This window comes from Bos grunniens, chromosome 1 (genome assembly GCF_055505025.1).
Source record: "Bos grunniens cultivar Pamir isolate PY7600 chromosome 1, Bosgru_T2T1.0, whole genome shotgun sequence".
Taxonomy (NCBI): domain Eukaryota; kingdom Metazoa; phylum Chordata; class Mammalia; order Artiodactyla; family Bovidae; genus Bos; species Bos grunniens.
This window is the reverse complement of record NC_141165.1, coordinates 101,419,160-101,440,661: the sequence shown is the minus strand read 5'-3', so window position 1 is coordinate 101,440,661 and position 21,502 is coordinate 101,419,160. Positions and strand designations below refer to the sequence as shown.

At 37.8% G+C, this 21,502-nt stretch overlaps 1 protein-coding gene across 8 annotated transcripts in view; it reads left to right on the top strand.

The window, feature by feature from the left end:
- NECTIN3 (nectin cell adhesion molecule 3) overlaps positions 1-21,502 on the top strand; it is a 240,734-nt gene that overhangs the window by 1,208 nt on the left and 218,024 nt on the right. The window lies entirely within an intron of this gene.

The following is a 21,502-nucleotide window of genomic DNA, read 5'->3' as shown; positions in this document are numbered from 1 at the left end:
AAATAAGCCCCGCGCCTCTTACTGCCGTTCTTCCCACATGTTCTGTTACAGTTTTGTCACACTTGGGAGGTGGTCTCATTGTAAGTTCACTTCCTAGGCATCAGAGACTAGAAGCCTACTTGTTAAAGAGTATCGTTAAATAAATATCTCCGTTTCGTGCGAGAGACGTGGACTTAAGTGATCCTTGATGGAAGGCGGCGATTTGGGAGACTAAGGCCACCAGTCTAGCTCTGGGGACTAGCTCTGTCTTTTGGTGATACCGGAACACAGCAGGACGTTATTCATTCAGTGACTCCCACTTAGCAGGAAAGTGGAGAGGAAAACTTAGGCTTTGCTCAATGCATGTTTTACCTGAGACATTTTTCTGGTACATAAATCTGCTCTTGGGTGTCCGCATTTAATGAAATCTTAAAAGAAACCAGGAAGTTTAGCAGTATTTACTACAAGAAGAGATGTGTGCGGTTTTCTTGGATGGTGTGATTTAGAAGAGAATCCTATATACCCCTGTACCGTTTAGGTATGTCGGGGTAGCTGGTTATGAGGAAGGCAAAGTTTTCAAGAGATTGAGTGCCCCTTATAGGCTGAGAATTTTCACTACCAAATCACTGTCACGTTTAAAGCACTGCAATGACAGTTTCTGATTTACAGAGTATAGTATGATAAATGGCATGTTATCTAATCTATGTTGTTTCTGTAGTCCCACACCCCAGGTGTTTGGTTTCAGGACACAATTCTTAATGCTGTTACTTCTTTATATTGATGCAAGATTCTGGATTGAATTTTGTGTACTGTTCTTTTGCATTAAGGAGTATTGTGGAATATGGTGGGAGGAAAATGGGAGGGGGATGTTAACAGTTTACTATTCTGATATAGATTGTGTTAAAGACTAAAAATGTTTGTACCTCCAGTAAAGGTTTATCTAGCTAAGCAAAGCCCCATAGAAGACTGAAGCAAGGTAATATGTACAGGTAATACAAGGAAAATTAAATTGGGGTAATAATTTCATAGTTGTTGTGAAAGTAAAGTGTCATTTACTTTTTGAGGAAACACTTTGGAATTCACATGAAAGAAGAAAAGAATTTTTAAAAAATCTCCTTAATAATGTGCTTGATATTTTAGAGTCCTGAAAATTCAAGTAGTATAGGCAAATGGACTGTGATTTAGAGAGGTGTACATTGAAGTTTTTAAGAGTCATCTCTGCTTGTAGTTGTAGAGACAAACACTAGCTTTGTATTACTGTGCACTGCTCATTTAAAGAGCTTCCTTTTTTGGCTTATAGTGTTATAACACCCTAATTTGTGAACCCTTATTACAAGTTTTTTTCTGTCAACCTTTATTTTAGAATAAAGTCTTTGAATAGGGCACAGTTGTCCTGATTTATGGATACTTAGTAAGTATGGAGAGAAGGCAATGGCACCCCACTCCAGTACTCTTGCCTGGAAAATCGGACGGAGGAGCCTGGTGGGCTGCAGTTCATGGGGTCGCTAAGAGTCCTACACGACTGAGCGACTTCCCTTTCACTTTTCACTTCATGCAGTGGAGAAGGAAATGGCAACCCACTCTAGTGTTCTTGCCTGGAGAATCCCAGGGACGGGGGAGCCTGATGGGCTGCTGTCTGTGGGGTCACACAGAGTCGGACAAGACTGAAGTGACTTAGCAGTAGCAGCAGCAGTAAGTATGGAAATGGAAATTTCTTCTTGTAACCTGTGCATTGATCTAACATTCATAGTACTACTTACAAGTTTTGGCATGTACTGATGATTGAGCTTAGTTTTATTTATTTATAAAATTGAAGTGTAGTTGAGTTACAGTGCTTTGGAAGGTGTTAGAAATAAGAAGATGTTTAGGCTTTAAAGAGATGACTATATGATGATTTATTAATTAGAATGCTTTGCTTATTTTTACCACATACAGATTATTTTTTTCTTTTTGCTGCTATTTTTGATATTCTGGTTACATATAGCATGGCCTTAACTATGCTAAACTCTTGGAGTATCCTCTATTACCATAATATCATTTCTATGTCATGCTAATTTTACTGCTATAAAAAAACCCTCATATTCAAACTAGTAGACATGATATTCTGAAAACTATGAAAAATTAATCAGATTTGCTCCTTTGAAGGGTGTACATTATCTGTCCTAGTTGAAGAACTGAAATTCTCACTCATCGAAGTTAGTTTGTGTGTGTATATGTATGTGTGTTAAGCTTGATAAAGCATAGGTGTAAAGGTTAAGAGGACTAGATTTTCAACATTTTCTGACTTGATAAACATCATTTATTTAAATCTGGAAGTCCATATTTCTTTATGATGCCAATGATCAATTCACATGTGATGAGATTTATCTTAGTTTCCCTTCCCGTATTTTTCTTGAGGGACAGAGAATATTAGCAGGGATATGGTATTGATGAGAGAGAAGATAGACTATTGACCTAAGTTCCAGCTCTTCCCATTTTCAACAAGGTTTTATCTTAAATGGATATTTAGAAGGTTATAGAAGGAAAAAATCTATTATGATGATGGAACATTTAACAGCACTTTCAGAAATTTCTTTATTCATGGCACTTGTTAGACACTAGAGGACACTGAATAAGGCAGAGTCCTGGCTTCAAGGAGCTTACAGCAGTATAATAGACGTAATGTAAACAGATGGTTGTAGGGCTTCCCTTATGGCTCAGATGGTAAAGAATCCACCTGCAGTGCAGAAGACCTGGGTTCGATCCCTGGATTGGGAAGATCCCCTGGAGAAGGGAACTGCTACCCACTCCAGTATCCTTCCCTGGAGAAATCCACGGGCAGAGGAACCTGGCAGGCTACAGCCCATGGGGTCACAAAGAGTCAGACACAACTGAGTGACTTTCATATAGGACAGCTTGGTGTTTATGACAGATTTGTGCATGAGGTACTGTCGATTACCCAGAAGAGGAATACCTAACCAAATATGTAGAGATACTAGTGTAAACTGAGAAAAAAAAAGTTACCTAAGAAAAAATCAGTTGAGTTAGATTTTCTTATTGAGATAGGTCATTATGGTAGGTGGTATAAGTTTGCTCTTTGCACTTTATGGTTAAGATACTAAATAGGCAGTTTGAATCTGAAAAAAGATTGTCACTTACAGCTGTGTGAATCATTGGTAAGTTATTTAACCTCAGTAAACTTAAGTTTTCTCGTCTTTTCAAAAAAGGGTGATATCAACTTGCTTATAGAGTTCTTTTGAGGATTAAGTGAAAGAAAATAAAATAGCAGAATGCATGGAATATACATTCAAATTTTAGCATTTATGTTATTTCATATTATTATTAGGGGCTTCCTTGGAGGCTCAGTGGTGAAGAATCTAATCTGCCTGACAATTCAGGAGACGTGAGTTCGATCCCTGGGTTGGGAAGATCCCCTAGAGAAGTAGTAAATGGCAACCCACGTCAGTATTCTTGCCTGGGAAATCCCATGAACAGAGGAGCCTGGTGGGCTATAGTCCACGGGGTGGCAAAAGAGCTGGACACAACTTAGCTACTAAACAACAAAGACCAACCAACATGGTATTTGTCATTCTTAAATTTTACCCTGATGACTTGAATAACTGGGTTTTCAACTTGATTGCTTTTTTTATACTTTCATCTTTATTTTGAGTGTATAGCCCAGTCAGTGCTCTTGAAGTGTTTGTTAAATTTACCTCAGATAAGTATACAGACCAGTTTTCAGAATGTTAGGATGTAATGAAATTAACCCAGCTGTGTAATTGTATGGAATCTAGTTGGATGGTCCCATAATGATGTAGAATGTGTTTTAGGACTTGGCGGTTCTGTATGGTCACTTAGAATGTTAGTGGTTATATTGAAAAGTGTAGAGTCGAAAATGTGCAGTTGAAGATGGAGTCATAATTTCATTTCTACTTTAGCAAGTTACTGGTGGTATCAGGTTGGAGCCTATTATATATATTGCCGGTATCAATCTTCCTGCTTCTAAGACGTATATAATGGCAAAGTGACCCAAATTTAAAAGGAAGCAAAAAAGAGCAAATTTTGCATTTAGCTATAGTGTCCAAAGTAGGAATTGGGAAAAGCTGGTCAATAATATATTTGTGGGTATGGGTGTATTTACTGTTTTACCTTGTTTATGTCACTTATGCATATATATATGTGTGTGTAAAAAAATATATACATATATATATAAGTGATTCAGCAACGCTGAGGTACATTTTGCATCTGTATAGTTAAGGAACAAAACTTATGGCTTATTGCCTGTTATTTCAAAATGATTGAAGTGAAGCTGGCTGTGATATGCTTGTTAAAAAGGAGTATTTTGGTATTCTGTTGCTTAGCCCTTAAAAAATTAGTGAGTAAATAACTTACTCCTATGGCATATTCTATACTCTATTAAAGTCCTCATAAAATTGGCAATACTGAATACATGATTTGTGAAAGATGTGGCATTTAATTAATAATAGCCAAAGTGAAGTGAAAGTCTCTCAGTTGTGTCCTACTCTTTGCAACCCCATGAACCATATAGTCCATGGAATTCTCCAGGCGAGAGTACTGGAGTAGGTAGCCTTTCCCTTCTCCAGGGGATCTTCCTAGCCCAAGGATCGAACCCAGGTTCACACTGTAGGTGGATTCTTTACCAGCTGAGCCACAAGGGAAGCCCAAGAATACTGGAGTGGGTAGCCTATTCTTTCTCCAGTGGATCTTCCCAACCGAACTGGGGTCTCCTGCATTACAGGCGTACTCCTGCATTAAAGCTATCAGGGAAGCCCTAATAATGGCTATTAATATGTAAATATAGGCTAAATTCAAAGAACCTTTAAGTAAGTAATGAGTGTGTCAGAAACTCAGATCCAAAAATCTCAGCACCATTAATGTCATACTTTTGGTTACCTTTTATATTTTTATCTAAAATTATCTTGAACCCGTATCCTTTCTTGAGTTTATAAAACTTATGATTTTCTGTTTTAGGCTCTGACATAGATTAATTATTTATGTAAATAAAATTTGTTGTGAATCTTTATCAAGGGTGACTTTTAGGTTTTTTCCTAAATGGTTCACTTATTACAGCATAGGTCATTAATTTAAAATTTTAGTGATGGCTGCCTCCTGTAAGTCTAGATACAGCTATACTGCAGGTATTATATGGACAAGAAAATGGCAACCCACTCCAGTGTTCTTGCCTGGAGAATCCCAGGGATGGGGGAGCCTGGCAGGCTGCCGTCTATGAGGCCGCACAGAGTTGGACACGACTGAAGTGACTTAGCAGCAGCAGCAGGTATTATAGCTGTTTCAGAAACGATATTGTATTGCATACTTATATTGTGAGTTTTACATGTTTTCTTTAATATTGCATCCAGGGAGATTATTTTACTTGCAGCCCTGTTAATTGCCCAATATTCATTCTGCTAATTAAGATCAGTAGGAAAGAAGTACCATGTAGTACTGTGGAATAATAAACTGGAATTTGAGATATGGTATGTAAGAACATCCCAAAGAAAGGCAGTGCCAAAGAATGTTCAAACTATCACACAATTGCACTCATCTCACACACTAGTAAAGTAATGCTCAAAATTCTCCAAACCAGGCTTCAGCAATACATGAATTGTGAACTTCAGATGTTCAAGCTGGTTTTAGAAAAGGCAGGGGAACCAGAGATTAAATTGCCAACATCTGCTGGATCATCAAAAAAGCAAGAGAGTTCCAGAAAAACATCTATTTCTGCTTTCTTGACTATGCCAAAGCCTTTGACTCTGTGGATCACAATAAACCGTGGAGAATTCTGAAAGAGATGGGAATACCAGACCACCTGACCTGCCTCTTGAGAAACCTGTATGTAGGTCAGGAAGCAACAGTTAGAACTGGACATGGAACAACAGACTGGTTCCAAATAGAAAAGGAGTACATCAAGGCTGTATATTGTCACTCTGCTTATTTAACTTCTATGCAGAGTACATCATGAGAAACGCTGGACTGGAAGAAACACAAGCTGAAATCAAGATTGCCGGGAGAAATATCAATAACTTCAAATGTGCAGATGACACCACCCTTATGGCAGAAAGTGAAGAGGAACTCAAAAGCCTCTTGAAAGTGAAAGTGGAGAGTGAAAAAGTTGGCTTAAAGCTCAACATTCAGGAAATGAAGATCATGGCATCCGGTCTCATCACTTCATGGGAAATAGATGGGGAAACAGTGGAAACAGTGTCAGATTTTATTTTTTTGGGCTCCAAAATCACTGAAGATGGTGACTGCAGCCATGAAATTAAAAGACGCTTACTCCTTGGAAGAAAAGTTATGACCAACCTAGATAGCATATTAAAAAGCAGAGACATTACTTTGCCAACAAAGGTCCATTTAGTCAAGGCTATGGTTTTTCCAGTGGTCATGTTTGGATGTGAGAGTTAGACTGTGAAGAAAGCTGAGCACCAAAGAATTGATGCTTTTGAACTATGGTGTTGGAGAAGACTCTTGAGAGTCCCTTGGACTGCAGGGGGATCCAACCAGTCCATTCTAAAGGAGATCAGTCCTGGGTGTTCTTTGGAAGGAATGATGCTAAAGCTGGAAACTCCAGTACTTTGGCCACCTCATGCGAAGAGTTAACTCATTGGAAAAGACTCTGATGCTGGGAAGGATTGGGGGCAGGAAGAAAAGGGGACGACAGAGGATGAGATGGCTGGATGGCATCACTGACTCGATGGACGTGAGTTTGAATGAACTCCGGGAGGCCTGGTGATGGACAGGGAGGCCTTGTGTGCTGCCGATTCATGGGGTTGCAAAGAGTTGGACATGACTGAGCGACTGAACTGAACTGATGTAAGAACAAATCAGCTCATAACTGGTTTAAATGACAAAGAATTGACAGCGTTTCTGATGATTATTTTGTAGCTGTGAGATATTTAATTATACTTGTGACTCTATAGATAGGAGAGGTTATAATATTTTCTTTTTTTTACTTTTTGTGGTTTCCTTTAATAGGAAGTTAATAGTTTAATAGTTTTTTTTTTTTTTTAATAGGTTGGCTGTTATATCAGTAGAGGCGCTTTACTTTAAGCTGTTAGATTTCTTCAGAAGTAAAACTTTTGAAAAGGAGGAGGGTATATCTATAAATCACTATTCTCAGCTACCCAGGGTCAGCCAAAGTACAGTGTGTTGATAGGTTCAAATACTAGTTACTAGGAAATCTTTTTCAAAACAACATCCCAGACCCCACTGTGGACTAACTGGATCAGGAATTTTGCAAGGGGGTGGAGAGTGGAGCCTGGTGATTGGGGCATTTGTAGTTTAAGAGACATATTCAGTTGATTGTTTCTTCCTTTGATGAATACTATTTATTATAGCATTTTTATATTTGATTTGACTAGATGTGGTCATTATTTTGTTTACTGTTGTATCTTATATGCCAAGTATGCAGTGGGTACTCAGATTTCTTTATAGCAAGAGCTTAACAACAAAATAAAATTCAGTCTAACCCATCAGTGTCCCAATAGAGATCTGTGAACTATATACATAGTTTTAAGTTATCCTAATGCCACATTAAAAAAATAATGAAAAGAACATGTGAAATTAATATATTTTATTTAACACAGTATAACCAAAATGTTATTTAGCATGCAGTTGATATTTAAAAATTGAGATATTTTACTTTTTTTTTCCTTTTGTAGTAAGTCTTTGAAATCTGATGTGTACTATACCCTTACAGATTGTTGTTTGGATAAGCTGTATTTTCATGTATTCAGAAGTCAGGTGTGGCTGGCGATTACCATATTGGACAGTGTAGGTCTAAACTGTGTGTGGTCTCCAAAGTAGGTTATACCCTTCTCTGGTACTTACTCAGAAGGCCTAAAATGATATTACTCTTCCTTCTTATCTAGTCCAATTCTGGAGCTCCCAGTTTGAAATTAATTTTCTCCATGAGTACTTCCTTCACCACTTCTTTCATACAGTGAGCTTTTTTCTTTCTAAAGTAGTTACTCTTGTTACTCATTATTTAGTAATGTAATTGTGAGTTGTTCTATGATGTGTGTTCTTTGCAGTAAAGACTTTGCCTCAAGCTTCACTGTATGCATCCTAGCACCTATTACAGAATAAACACAGTTATTTTTTAAGCTTATAGATTTTTAACATGTCAGGGAGGGAGAAATTTTTCTCTGCCCTTCTAGTTTCTCCTGTGTGGTCTGAATTACATTCACATGAGACATTAAAAGGAGAAAATAAAATAGAAGTTTGATGCCATGTATACATGGAAGAGACTCAGGAAACTGCTTAAATGAAAGTCGCTCAGTCGAGTCTGACTCTTTGGGGTGCCATGGACTCTATAGTTCATGGAATTCTCCAGGCAAGAATACTCGAAGGGGTAGCAGTTCCCTTCTCCAGGGTATCTTCCCAACCCAGGTCTCCTACATTGTAGGCGGATTGTTTACTGGCTGAGCCACTGGGGAAGCCCTTCCAGGAAACGGCCTAACCCTCACATTAAATACCAACTTTGGCTACAGACAAAACAGGGTACTGGAGGTAGTGATTTGGGACTTCAAAGGGGAGAAAGGCAACTCACATAAAGATGTAAAACAAATGTTTGCTGGGCCTTGTAGACACAATGGGAACAGAGAGAGGACTCTGATCTCTAGGCCATGCAGAGGTTCCCCACTACACTTTGCCTTTACTTTTTACAGATAACTGGCCATAGCTCAGTAACAGGCCCTTTATCTAAAAAAACTTTTTAGGCAATTAGGGGGAAGGTCAAAATTTCTTTCTGTCTTTTGGTCCTTGGTTGTTTTCAGCTCACAATAATCCTGTGCCAGAGACATTATTGGGGAGCAACTTCTGCTCCCAAACATTTGCTTTTTTCCCTGTTTTAGAATTGACCAAATTTGCTATACAACAAAAGGGTATCAAGAGAATACTTAGCTTATGATTTCATCTTCCATGTTGAAATAAGATAATAAAACAATAATAGCTATAATAAATAGCTACAAAAACTTCTGTGAATTGACTTCATTTCCTATCTGATCCTAGCTATCTTTCAAATCCTGAGTCCCTGGAGCAAATTCTGTTCATCTTTTCATGCTTTTAGAGCAGTGTTTTCCAAAGTGTTTAATAGAACCCTAGTTTCTGGAAAAAAGTGCCATGGTTGAATATATTTGGGAATGGGAAAAACTAATCATGTAACCTCCTCCCTCATGGAAAATCACTATGTGCATTAGTTTATTAATGGCTTAAGAAATTCTTCAGTAAAATATCCTTTTCTGCAGTTAATTAAACAGTCTGTTTTTGCTGCAGAAGCTTTGTTGTACAGAACACACTATAGGGAATGTATTCTTTTTTTTTTTTTTTTTTAACTCTGGTGGGAAGGAGAAGGAACAAAAAAGAGAAGAGCTATCCTCCCTCCCCCACCCCCACCCCTTCCCCACTCCACCCCGGGAATGTATTCTTAAAGAGGTTTGTATACTTGATATTTATTCCTATCCTGACAGTTTTTTCTATTGCTATTTTCCAAGATAAGGGAGGAGTTTATTTATTTAATATACTAGAAAAGGTTGATAGGCTTTAAAGATGTTACTTGGTGAGAAATGTTCTTCATTGCCTTTTCTTTTTTCTAAAAATTCCTTTTGCTTTCTTTAGTTCTGTCTTTATACCTGTCTTTATATTCTGTCCCCACTGTCTTACCATTTTGAATCTGAGAAATTTGAGAAATTGACCTAGGAGGAATGCAATTCTTCCTCTTTGGTATTAGTAGTGTATTACTTACCCCAAAATATATGTAGCTTAAGCAGTTTCTTTGGGATATATCTCATTTTATGTATTATACATATCATTCTGAGTTTGTGTTTTAGAAATAGAGTAGGTATATTTAAGATAGCTTTTCTGTTTTAATGGAAGTATACCAGTGCAGTTACTGAAAAGGACATGAAAAAACCAAGAGGCGGATATAAAAACAGATATACATAGCTAGGACTCCAACTTAACATTTGAGAACATTGTATAAAATTAAAAATGTGCTTGAATCTTTTTAATGGTTTCATTTCAGAGGAAAAACAAAAGCATTAATGAAGTGTTAGTATTGGAAAACTATGGTAAGATGAATTTCATATAGTGACTGTATGAGTTATCCTTGATAGACATTATTGTCATTACTAAAATATCTGAGACCATTGGTTTTGAAACTTATTAATGCACTATTTAATTTAGTCATTGCTACTGTGGGTTAGAGTAAGATTTCATTTTACAAGTGTCCTTGTCATGAACTCCAAACTCCTTATAATTTGATTTAGATTAGACATAATCATTCATGGTTATAAATTCAGTTTAATGTTAAGTAAGTCAGATAATAATCTATCTTGTATTTGAGTCTGCTTAGTGTAGTACCTGTGTGTTCAGTCGTGTCCAACTCTTTGTAACTCCCTTGTAGCCTGCCAGGCTCCTCAGTCCATGGAATTTTCCAGGCAAGAATACTGGAGTGGGTTGCCATTTCCTTCTTCAGTGAGAAGAAATACCCAGATTATTTTAAATGTAGAATTTTAAAAAAGCTTCCCTATTTTTCATTAAAGAAATTCAGATGGGAGAAGGTACAAGGTACATAGCTAACAGTCCTGTCCTCATTAAGGGCAAAGGGCTAGAGCATTATAGCATTTTTCACTAACCAGAAGTCTTCATATGTTAATTGCTGTAGCAGCTACTTAAAAGGGGTAAAAAATTACCACCAACAAAAACTTTGATAAATATATGCAAGTAATGCAGTTGTACTGAGCATCAACTTTTACATTAGCTTCTCATTCCTATAAGCAATTTTAGGGTTATAAATATGTGATTATTTTGATGACACAGTTTCATTTGCCTAGTCCACATTAGAACCAGAGTGAATTTTAGTATTGAAATAACAGTAAGAAACTCTTCTTTCAAGTTGTTACCTTCTGTTTTACACTAGCACAGTGTCAAAGGTTTGTTGTTTTTCTTTTAAAGCTGGTATGGCTTTTTCCGTTGAATGACAAAAAGAAGTCACATCTAGGTTAGAATTAGTAATACTAATGAAAACATCTTGCTGCTGCTACTGCTAAGTCGCTTCAGTCGTGTCCGACTCTGTGTGACCCCACAGACAGCAGACCACCAGGCTCCCCCATTGCTGGGATTCTCCAGGCAAGTACACTGGAGTGGGTTACCATTTCCTTCTCCAATGCATGAAAGTGAAAAAATAAAGTGAAGTTGCTCAGTCGTGTCCGACTCCTAGCGACCCCATGGACTGCAGCCCACCAGGCCCCTCCGTCCATGGGATTTTCCAGGCAGGAGTACTGGAGTGGTTTGCCATTGCCTTAGCAAGAAATAAGACTCTTTGGACTATTGATACTCTTTTCTGTATTTAAGATAGATTATTTTTACATTTTTCAGTTAAAAACATTGTCAACTTTTAGATTATTTGTAAAAGATTTAGCAATTATGGTGGCTATTTTGAAATCATGAATTGTTTGTAAGGCTTATTTTCTATATGTGTATAGAAGAGTGTGGGCTTTGATTATATTTGTATTTGTTATATTTTGTAACTGCTAGTGAAAATGTTTACATGAATAAGTAGCCGGTGAAGTTTTTATATAGCATGTTAAAAAGTCTTCTCTTATAATAAAAGCTTTGATGTTAACAGCGTCTGTTAAAATATAAAAACAAATCTGAAGTTCTCTGAGAAAAATAAATATTTTTTCTTAGAGAATACTACTGTTGCTTTGCTGCCCTCTACAGTCATCTAAGATAGTCACTCTAGACTTTTCTTCCATCAGAGGATTAAAATGCTTTCTTGACATGTGCTTTAAATTTCAAGAGTGGGTTAAATAATATTTACTGTTAAAGTATGATAACAGATAACAACAGTTGATCTATACCTTTAATGCAAAAAATAAAAGTTTACAAGTTTAAGCAGGGGATGGACAGGAGACTGCTGCACATCAGTCATGGGTAGTACAGAGGATACCACAGTGGGATAAGTGCTCACAAGCTTATAAACCCGCTAGTACGAGTAACTGCGTGTTAGGTATCTGTAATAACATACCAAATAGTATGATACAGCCCTCCCCCCCCTCAAAAAAAAAAGATCAGTAAGGCCTGGAAGAGTCAAGAACACTTATTAGAGGAATTGAAACTTTGGAACTATAAGAATGATTTGAGTTCAGACAGGTAAAACAGGGTTATGTCAAACAGGAAAAGAAAATATTAGAACACAAAGCATCTGTTACACTGAAAGGGCTATACTAGGACCCTTGGAGTCTTTTCCTTTAAGAAATGTAAAATTTAATTGTTAGCAGATTTTGGGATTACAAAATAGCGTGTGTGTTTCTGTTTGTCTATTTTATACCCAGTTACTTAATCTTTGTGCTTGTTTCAGTCCTTATGTGAAGTGAAAGTGAAAGTCGCTCAGTAGCGTCCAAGCGTGTCCAAGCCTTTCCCTTCTCCAGGGGATCTTCCCAGCCCAAGGATCGAACCCAGGTCTCCCGCATTGTAGGTGGATTCTTTACTAGCTGAGCCACAAGGGAAGCACAAGAATACTGGAGTGGGTAGCCTATCCCTTCTCCAGTGGATCTTCCTGACCCAGGAATTGAACCAGGGTCTCCTGCATTGCAGGTGGATTCTTTAACCAGATGAGCTATCAGGGAAGCTCCTCAGTCCTTATACACTTAGCTAAATGATACCTCCTTTACAGAGTTGCTGTGAAAATTAAATGAAATCCTTATTAAACTATAGTAAAGTGCTTTACAAATACAACTAACCATAATGGAAGGGAAAATGGATTGTCTTACGTTAAAAATGCAAAGTGTATCTAATTGCTTCAAAAGTTTAACTGAGAAAGACTCAATAGAAGACCTGATTTTCTAGCTGAACCTTGAAGAAAGAGTTTTCCATTTCTGAGGGAAGACAGTAAAAAAGCATTCCAGGCTGAAAAGATCACTGGACTGAGGACTCTGTGGAAGGAATTAATGTTTCCATGTGGTTCAAGTATGAGCTGTTATGGAGGGGAATCATAGATTTTTAAATACTTTGCTGAGGCTGAGGAGATTAGAGTTTGTGTGGGAGGCAGTGAGAAGCTTTTGAAAGCAGGTAACTACTGAGTCTGTGATTCCAGAATATTTTATAGCTCTGACAGCACTGTAAAAGATAAATGGGAGATAATGAGAGACAAGCAAAAGGGAAAACCATTGCAGTTGTACATAGGAAGAGAGGATTGTGGAGATAATTGGCAATTTGATAGAAAAGTTTGAAGCGAGGGATAGCTCTGAGAAGTAGATTACATGGTGTCTGAATATCATCGTGGTTGAGGAGACAAGAGTTGGATATGAACTTAGATTGCTTGAGTGACTAGAAAAGGATTCTTGTTCAGTCACTCAGTCATGTCGGACTCTTTGTGACCACATGGACTACAGCATGCCAGGCTTCCCTGTCCTTGACCATCTCCTGGAGCTTGCTTAAACTCATGTCCATTGAGTCAGTGATGCCATCTAACCATCTCGTCCTATCATCCCCTTCTCCTCCTGCTTTCAGTCTTTCCCAGCATCAGGTGGCCAAAGTATTGGAGCTTCAGCCTCATCATTAGTCCCTCCAGTGAATATTCAGGATTGATTTCCTTTAGGATTGACTGGTTTGATCTTGTTGCAGTCCAAGGGACTCTCAAGAGTCTTCCTTAACACCACAGTTCAAAAGCATCAATTCTTTGGTGCTCAGCATTCTTTATGGTCCAACTCTCATATCCATACATGACTACTGGAAAACCATAGCTTTGATAATATGGACCTTTGTTGACAAAGTAATGTCTCTGCTTTTTAATATGCTTTCTAGGTTTGTCATAGCTTTTCTTCCAAGGAGCAAGCGTCTTTTAGTTTCATGGCTGCAGAAGGATTAATGAATCAGTCTAGTAACTTTTTGGAGGCATTTTAATTGTGGTGCCTCTGGGATGTATTTTACAGCTGTAGTTAGAAATTTGTTATGAGAGAGTAGGAGGGAAGGACATGGAATTGGGAATTATTGAGGTATTTGGATTAGATGAGCTCTTTGAGGGAGAGACAGAGTGGGAGAAGAGAAGAAGGGAGAAGAGAAGAGAGGAAGGAAGTGGAAATAGGGAGGGGACTGGAAAAGAATTTAAAGGTTGAGGTACACTGATTAGATAAGAGGGAGGGAAGGGATAAATAATCTGGGAATACAATCTTGATAGATCAATACATTTTAGTAGTTAAGAAAAGTACGTTGATGACTCAGTAATTTAGTAAAAGTGTTTAGGAAAAAGGTCAATTTTCAAAAAACTTAAATAATGAAGGAATAATGAAAAAACAGTAGGGTAGGACTTGCTCTTGGGAAAGAGGAAATGAACAAATAATTTGAGGGGGAATAATGGATCAGTTACTGTGGACTGATTGTGTTGTCCCCAAATTCTGTGTTAGAGCTCTAATTCTCAATGTGGTGATTCCATTTTTGTCCAGTTTCTACTACTAAGTCCCATAGCCCAAGAGAATAAATTTTTTATGGGTGTCTACTATAGAGAGTTGAAGAAAAGCTTTTTAATTTTTATGAGACTTCTTTGTCTTTGTGAGGGGGATGGGAAGGGCACTTTGGTGTGGCATCATCCAGGAACAGAAAGTAAGTGGATGGTGATGGTAGAAATGAAAGGGAAAATTTAAAAACAAGAGAATAAAAAGGCAAAACAATACCTCTTGATCTCAGGATATGAAGAATGAGTAAATATTAGTGCATTTGGAGATTATGTATTAGGCAGATGGGAGAATAGTGTAAATACTGCTAAAAAGGAGGTTGAGGTTAAGAATTAGATACCGGATGGAAGGATTTATTAATTTCCTAGGGCTCCTGTAACAAAATACTACAAACTGCACAGCTTACAGTAGCAGAAATTTATTCTCTCATGGTTCTAAAGCCTGGAAGTCTGAAATCAAGGTGTCAGAAGGGCTGTGTTCCCTCTGAAACTCTGGTGTAGAATCCTTTCTTGCCTCATCCTAGCTTCCAGTGGTGGCCTTCAGTCCTTGGCATTCCTTGGATTACAGCTGTATTCCTACAGTCACTGCCTTTGTCATCACAGGCCATTTTCCCTGTGTTTTTTTCCTGGTGTGTTCCTTCTCTTGTAAGGACAGCAGCCATATTGAATTAAAGCCCAGCCTACTCCAGTGTGACTGTACTTAATTTACATCTTAATTACATCTGCTGCTGCTGCTAAGTCTCTTCAGTTGTGTCCGACTCTGCAACCCCATAGACGGCAGCCCACCAGTCTCCTCTGTCCCTGGGATTCTCAAGTCAAGAACTAGTGTGGGTTGCCATTTCCTTTTCCAGTGCGTGAAAGTGAAGTCGCTCAGTCATGTCTGACTCCTATCGACCCCATGGACTGCAGCCTACCAGGCTCCTCCATCCATGGGATTTTCCAGGCAAGAGTACTGGAGTGGGGTGCCATTATCTACAAATACCTTATTTCCAAATAAGGTAACACTCACAGGTACGATGAGCTCGATAAAAGACAGAAATGGTATGGACCTAACAGAAGCAGAAGATATTAAGAAGAGATGGCAAGAATACACAGAAGAACTGTACAAAAAAGATCTTCATGACCCAGATAATCATGATGGTGTGATCACTGACCTAGAACCAGACATCCTGGAATGTGAAGTCAAGTGGGCCTTAGAAAGCATCACTACGAACAAAGCTAGTGGAGGTGATGGAATTCCAGTTGAGCTATTCCAAATCCTGAAAGATGATGCTGTGAAAGTGCTGCACTCAATACGCCAGCAAATTTGGAAAACTCAGCAGTGGCCACAGGACTGGAAAAGGTCAGTTTTCATTCCAATCCCAAAGAAAGGCAATGCCAAAGAATGCTCAAACTACCGCACAATTGCACTCATCTGACACGCTAGTAAAGTAATGCTCAAAATTCTCCAAGCCAGGCTTCAGCAATATGTGAACCGTGAACTTCCTGATGTTCAAGCTGGATTTAGAAAAGGCAGAGGAACCAGAGATCAAATTGCCAACATCTGCTGGATCATGGAAAAAGCAAGAGAGTTCCAGAAAAACATCTATTTCTGTTTTATTGACTATGCCAAAGCCTTTGACTCTGTGGATCACAGTAAACTGTGGAAAATTCTGAAAGAGATGGGAATACCAGACCACCTGATCTGCCTCTTGAGAAATTTGTATGCAGGTCAGGAAGCATCAGTTAGAACTGGACATGGAACAACAGACTGGTTCCAAATAGGAAAAGGAGTGTGTCAAGGCTGTGTATTGTCACCCTGTTTATTGAACTTCTATGCAGAATACATCATGAGAAATGCTGGACTGGAAGAAACACAAGCTGGAATCAAGATTGCCGGGAGAAATATCAATAACCTCAAATGTGCAGATGACACCACCCTTATGGCAGAAAGTGAAGAGGAACTCAAAAGCCTCTTAATGAAAGTGAAAGTGGAGAGTGAAAAAGTGTGCTTAAAGCTCAACATTCAGAAAACGAAGATCATGGCATCCGGTCCCATCACTTTATGGGAAATAGATGGGGAAACAGTGGAAACAGTGTCAGACTTTATTTTTCTGGGCTCCAAAATCACTACAGATGGTGACTGCAGCCATGAAATTAAAAGACGCTTACTCCTTGGAAGGAAAGTTATGACCAACCTAGATAGCATATTCAAAAGCAGAGACATTACTTTGCCAACAAAGGTTCATCTAGTCAAGGCTATGGTTTTTCCTGTGGTCATGTATGGATGTGAGAGTTGGACTGTGAAGAAGGCTGAGCGCCGAAGAATTGATGCTTTTGTTTTTTTTTTTTTTTGAAAAATTTTTTTGTTTTTGAATTGATGCTTTTGAACTGTGGTGTTGGAGAAGACTCTTGATAGTCCCTTGGACTGCAAGGAGATGATGCAGCCAGTCCATTCTGAAGGAGATCAGCCCTGGGATTTCTTTGGAAGGAATGATGCTAAAGCTGAAACTCTAGTACTTTGGCCACCTCATGTGAAGAGTTGACTCATTGGAAAAGACTCTGATGCTGGGAGGGATTGGGGGCAGGAGGAGAAGGGGATGACAGAGGATGAGATGGCTGGATGGCATCACTGACTCGATGGACGTGAGTCTGAGTGAACTCTGGGAGTTGGTGATGGACAGGGAGGCCTGGTGTGCGATTCATGGGGTCGCAAAGAGTCAGACATGACTGAGCGACTGGTCTGATCTGATCTGATATTTTTAAAGGGGGATATAACATCTCATAACAAAGGGGTAATGATTTTAGTTTTGACTGTGTTAATTGTGAAATTTGAGGCTCAGGTTAGAGTGGCAGGTAAATACAGAATTTGAAGATGTGAAGTATGGGCTGGTTTGAACCAGACTTGAAACATTAATTCAGGAAATACTAAAACTCACATATGAATATTAATATAATATGTTAACATTATATGTGTGTATATATATATATACACACACACACTCACACATACACATATGTGTGAATGTATATTATAGATACAAACACACAGAAAAGTTTACATGGAAAATACGGAATCTGAAGAACTATTACAAAGTGAGCATATCCACAGAAACATCACCCTGGTCAAGAAATAAATCTTTACCAACACTTCAGAAGCCCCCTTCCCACTATTGTGCTTAGTCTGTGCTTGGTCACTCAGTTGTGTCCAACTCCTTGTGACACCATGAACTGCCAGGCTGTGTCCAGGGAGATTCTCCAGGCAAGAATGCTGGAGTGGGTTGCTGTGCCCTCCTCTGGGGGATCTTCTGAACCCAGGAATCGAACCCAGTTCTTCCACATTGCAGGTGGATTCTTTACCATTTGTGCCACCAAGGAAGCCCTTCCCATTATTTTCCAATCACGATTCTTCTCTCTTCTTTAGTAATAACCACAATTCTGACTTCAACATCATAAATTAGTTTTACCTGTTTTTGAACTTTCTATTTCTTTGCCAATTTTGGAGAATTAACCATTTATCATTTTTAATGTTGTGTAGACATCTAGGTTATTTTCATTTTGAGACTTTTATGAATAACACTGCTGTGAACATCACTGTACATATCTTTCTTGACTTATGCTGGGGTTATATCCCCATAAGTTGAAAATATCATAAGTCAATATTTTTTTAATATACATATCCTAACAGACATCACAGCTTAGCCTGTGTGTATATCTGTGTGTGTGTGTGTGTGTGTGTGTGTGTGTGTGCACGTGCACGTGCATTTTATCATTCAGTTTCATCTGACTCTCTGTCTCCATGGACTGTAGCCCACCAGGCTCCTCTGCCCATGGAATTTTCCAGGTAAGAATACTGGAACGGGGTTACGTTTTCTACTCCTGGGGATCTTCCCGACCCAGGGATCCAACCCATGTCTCTTTCATCTTCTGCACTGGCAGGTGGATTCTTTACTGCTCATACCTCATGCACATAGCTTAATTTACAAATGTAAGACAGTTATAATAGTAAGAAAGACAACTGATCAGGGCACCAAAAGAAATAAAATAAGGAAAGAGTTTAAAATATTTAAAGAATTAACGATATGTGGAACAGGGACCCCAAGTGAATACATGATGTTTGGAAATGATGCCATAGATGTGTTTAATGCATGGTTACCATAAACTTTCAGTTTGTAACAAAACACAGTATTTGTGACGCATGATTACATGCAGTACAATGTTTGAAAAGTATGCCTGTCAATCAATTAAAAGAAGTCATGAAGAAAAAAAAAAAAGCCCCCTGTATAGCCTACCCTGTCTTAAACATGCTCAGAACACAACATTAGTTGAGCTAATGTTGAGCTACCTAACACAAATCCTGTTTTATAACAAAGTATTGAATATCTCATGTAATTTATTGAATACTATACTCAAAAAATGGTTGTGTGTCCGTTGTTTACCCTTGCGATGGCATGACTGACTGGGACCTGCCCCTCACTGCCCAGCACCATGGGAGGGTATCCTACATATTGGTAGCCTAGGAGAAGTTCAAAATTTGAAGTACACTTCCTACTGAATGTATATTGCTTTTACACTGCCATAAAGTTGAAAAATATTTAACTTAAATCATCAATAGTTGGGGACCATCTGTATCACTCTTTTGGTAGTGGAATTACTGGTTTATTTTATGTATGTTTTGGTTGAAAGGGTTTTCCTGAGTGTTTGTTACAACTTATACTTCCCACCAGTAGTGTTTAAGAGTTTTTCAGTTGCTCTACTGCCTCACCAGCCCTCTGTTGTTGTTCAGTCCCGCGTTCCTATCTGACTCTTTGCAACTCCATGGACTGCAGCACACCAGGCTTTCCTGTCCTTCACCATCTCCTGGATCTTGCTCAAACTCATGTCCATTGAGTCAGTGATGCCATCCAACCATCTCATCCTTTGTCATCCTCTTCTCCTCTTGCCTTTAATCTTTCCCAGCATCAGGGTCTTTTCAAATGAGTCGGCTCTTCACATCAGGTGGCCAGAGTATTGGAGCTTCAGTATCAGTCCTTCCAATGAATATTCAGGATTAATTTTCTTTAGGATTGACTGCAGTCGATCTCCTTGCAGTCCAAGGGACTCTCAAGAGTTTTCTCCAACACCACAGTTCAAAATCATGAGTTCTTTGGCACTCAGCCTTCTTTGTGGTCCAACTCTCACATCCATACACGACTACTGGAAAAACCATAGCTTTGACTGGACAGGTCTTTGTCAACAATGTCTCTGCTTTTTAATATACTGTCTAGGTTTGTCATAGCTTTTCTTCCAAGGAGTAAGTGTCTTTTCATTTTTTTTTATCCATTCCAATCAGTGCGTAATGATATAATATTGTGGTTGTAGTTTATACTTATCTGATGGCTGAGTTCTAAGGATTATGGACTATTTGAATATCCTCCTGTGAAGAACCTTTTCATTCACTTCCCATTTTATTCATTTGGATTGTCATCTATGGATTTGTAGAAGTTGTTTTTGAATTCTAGATGTGAACCACTTATCAGTTATGTGTATTGCAGATATCTTCTCCCACTCTGCCTTTTCACTGTATTAATGGCATCTGTGGACAGACACTTTTAAAAAAAAAAAAAAAGACACTTTAATATATATTCATATAGTCAAAACTAATCCTTTTCTTTATAATTAATTCTTTGTGTCTTATTTGCAAAGTCTTTGTCTGTTATATCATCATGAAAACATTTTTCCCTAGAAACTTTATTATTTTGCCTTTAATATGATAACATCTAGAATTTATTTTTGTGGTTAATGAGGTAGGGTCCATGTGTTTTCTTCACTTATTATCTACTTGACCATCTCCATTTATGGAAAAGACCCTCTGCTTTGCAGTACTGCCTTTATAATAAATAAAACAGCCATATATGCCTGGGTTTAACTTTGGACTCTCTTCTTTGTTCCATTGGTGCATTTTACTATCTGTGTACAATTATAGTGTCTGATTATAAGTGTATAATAATATATCCTATATTGGGTACAATAAGTTAACCTACTTGTTCAAGTTTATTGTGGTTAACCTTGGTCATTTTCCTTTCCATGTACATTTTATTGGCAGTTTATCAGTTTTTATGGAAAACCTCCAAGGATATTAGTGGAAGTACATTAAATCTATATGAATTAATGTGGGGTTAAATTGATATCTTTATAATACTGAATTTTCCAACTCAGTGAACCTGATTTATCTATTTTCTGAGATTTTCTTTACTTTCTTCCCATAAAACTTTAGTTTTTTTCTGTGTGTAGAGGTCTTGCATAACTATAAACTTTCAGTTATTTTAATTATAGATTTCAAGTTATTTTTTGATGTTATTATAAATGGTATTTTAAAATATTACTGTTTATAGGCATATAAAAATATAGACCTTGCTAAATAACTTCATTTATTTCTAATACTTTGTTGAATCTTCTGGATTTTCCATCTGTACAGTCATACCATCTATGAATAATTAAAGCCTTATTTCTCTCCAATCCTTATACTTTTTTTTTTTTTTTTCCTTTTCCTTTGCTTATTGCACTGGCTAGGACCTCCGCTATGATGTTGAATTAAAGTGGTCACCGCAGGCATCGTTGTCTCATTCCTTATCTCAGAGGTAAAAAAGTGTTCAACATTTCAAAATTAAGTATGATGTTTGCTGTAGTTTTTTTTTTTTTTTAATCTCTATCAGTTTTGGAAATTTTCTTTCTACTCCTAGTTTGCCTGTGAATTTTTATCATGAATAGAGTTTAATTTTATCAAATGCTTTATATTAATTTTGAGGTGATCATATGATTTTTTTTAATACTATGAATTACATTAAAAAAAAATGTTAAATCATCTTTGTGTTTCCAGAATAATCCCAGTTTGGTTTTGATGAATGTACCCTTTATTATATTGCAGGATTCAACTTTTTTTAAAAGTTTTTTCTTTGCTATCTATGTTTATCAATTGAATTGGCCTGTAATTTTCTTACAATGCTCTTGCAAAGTTTTGAGCAAGGTTGTGCTAGACCCACAAAAAAAACTGAGAATTGCTGCATCTTTTTCTATTCTGTGTAAGAGTTTAATAAGATTGATACTTTT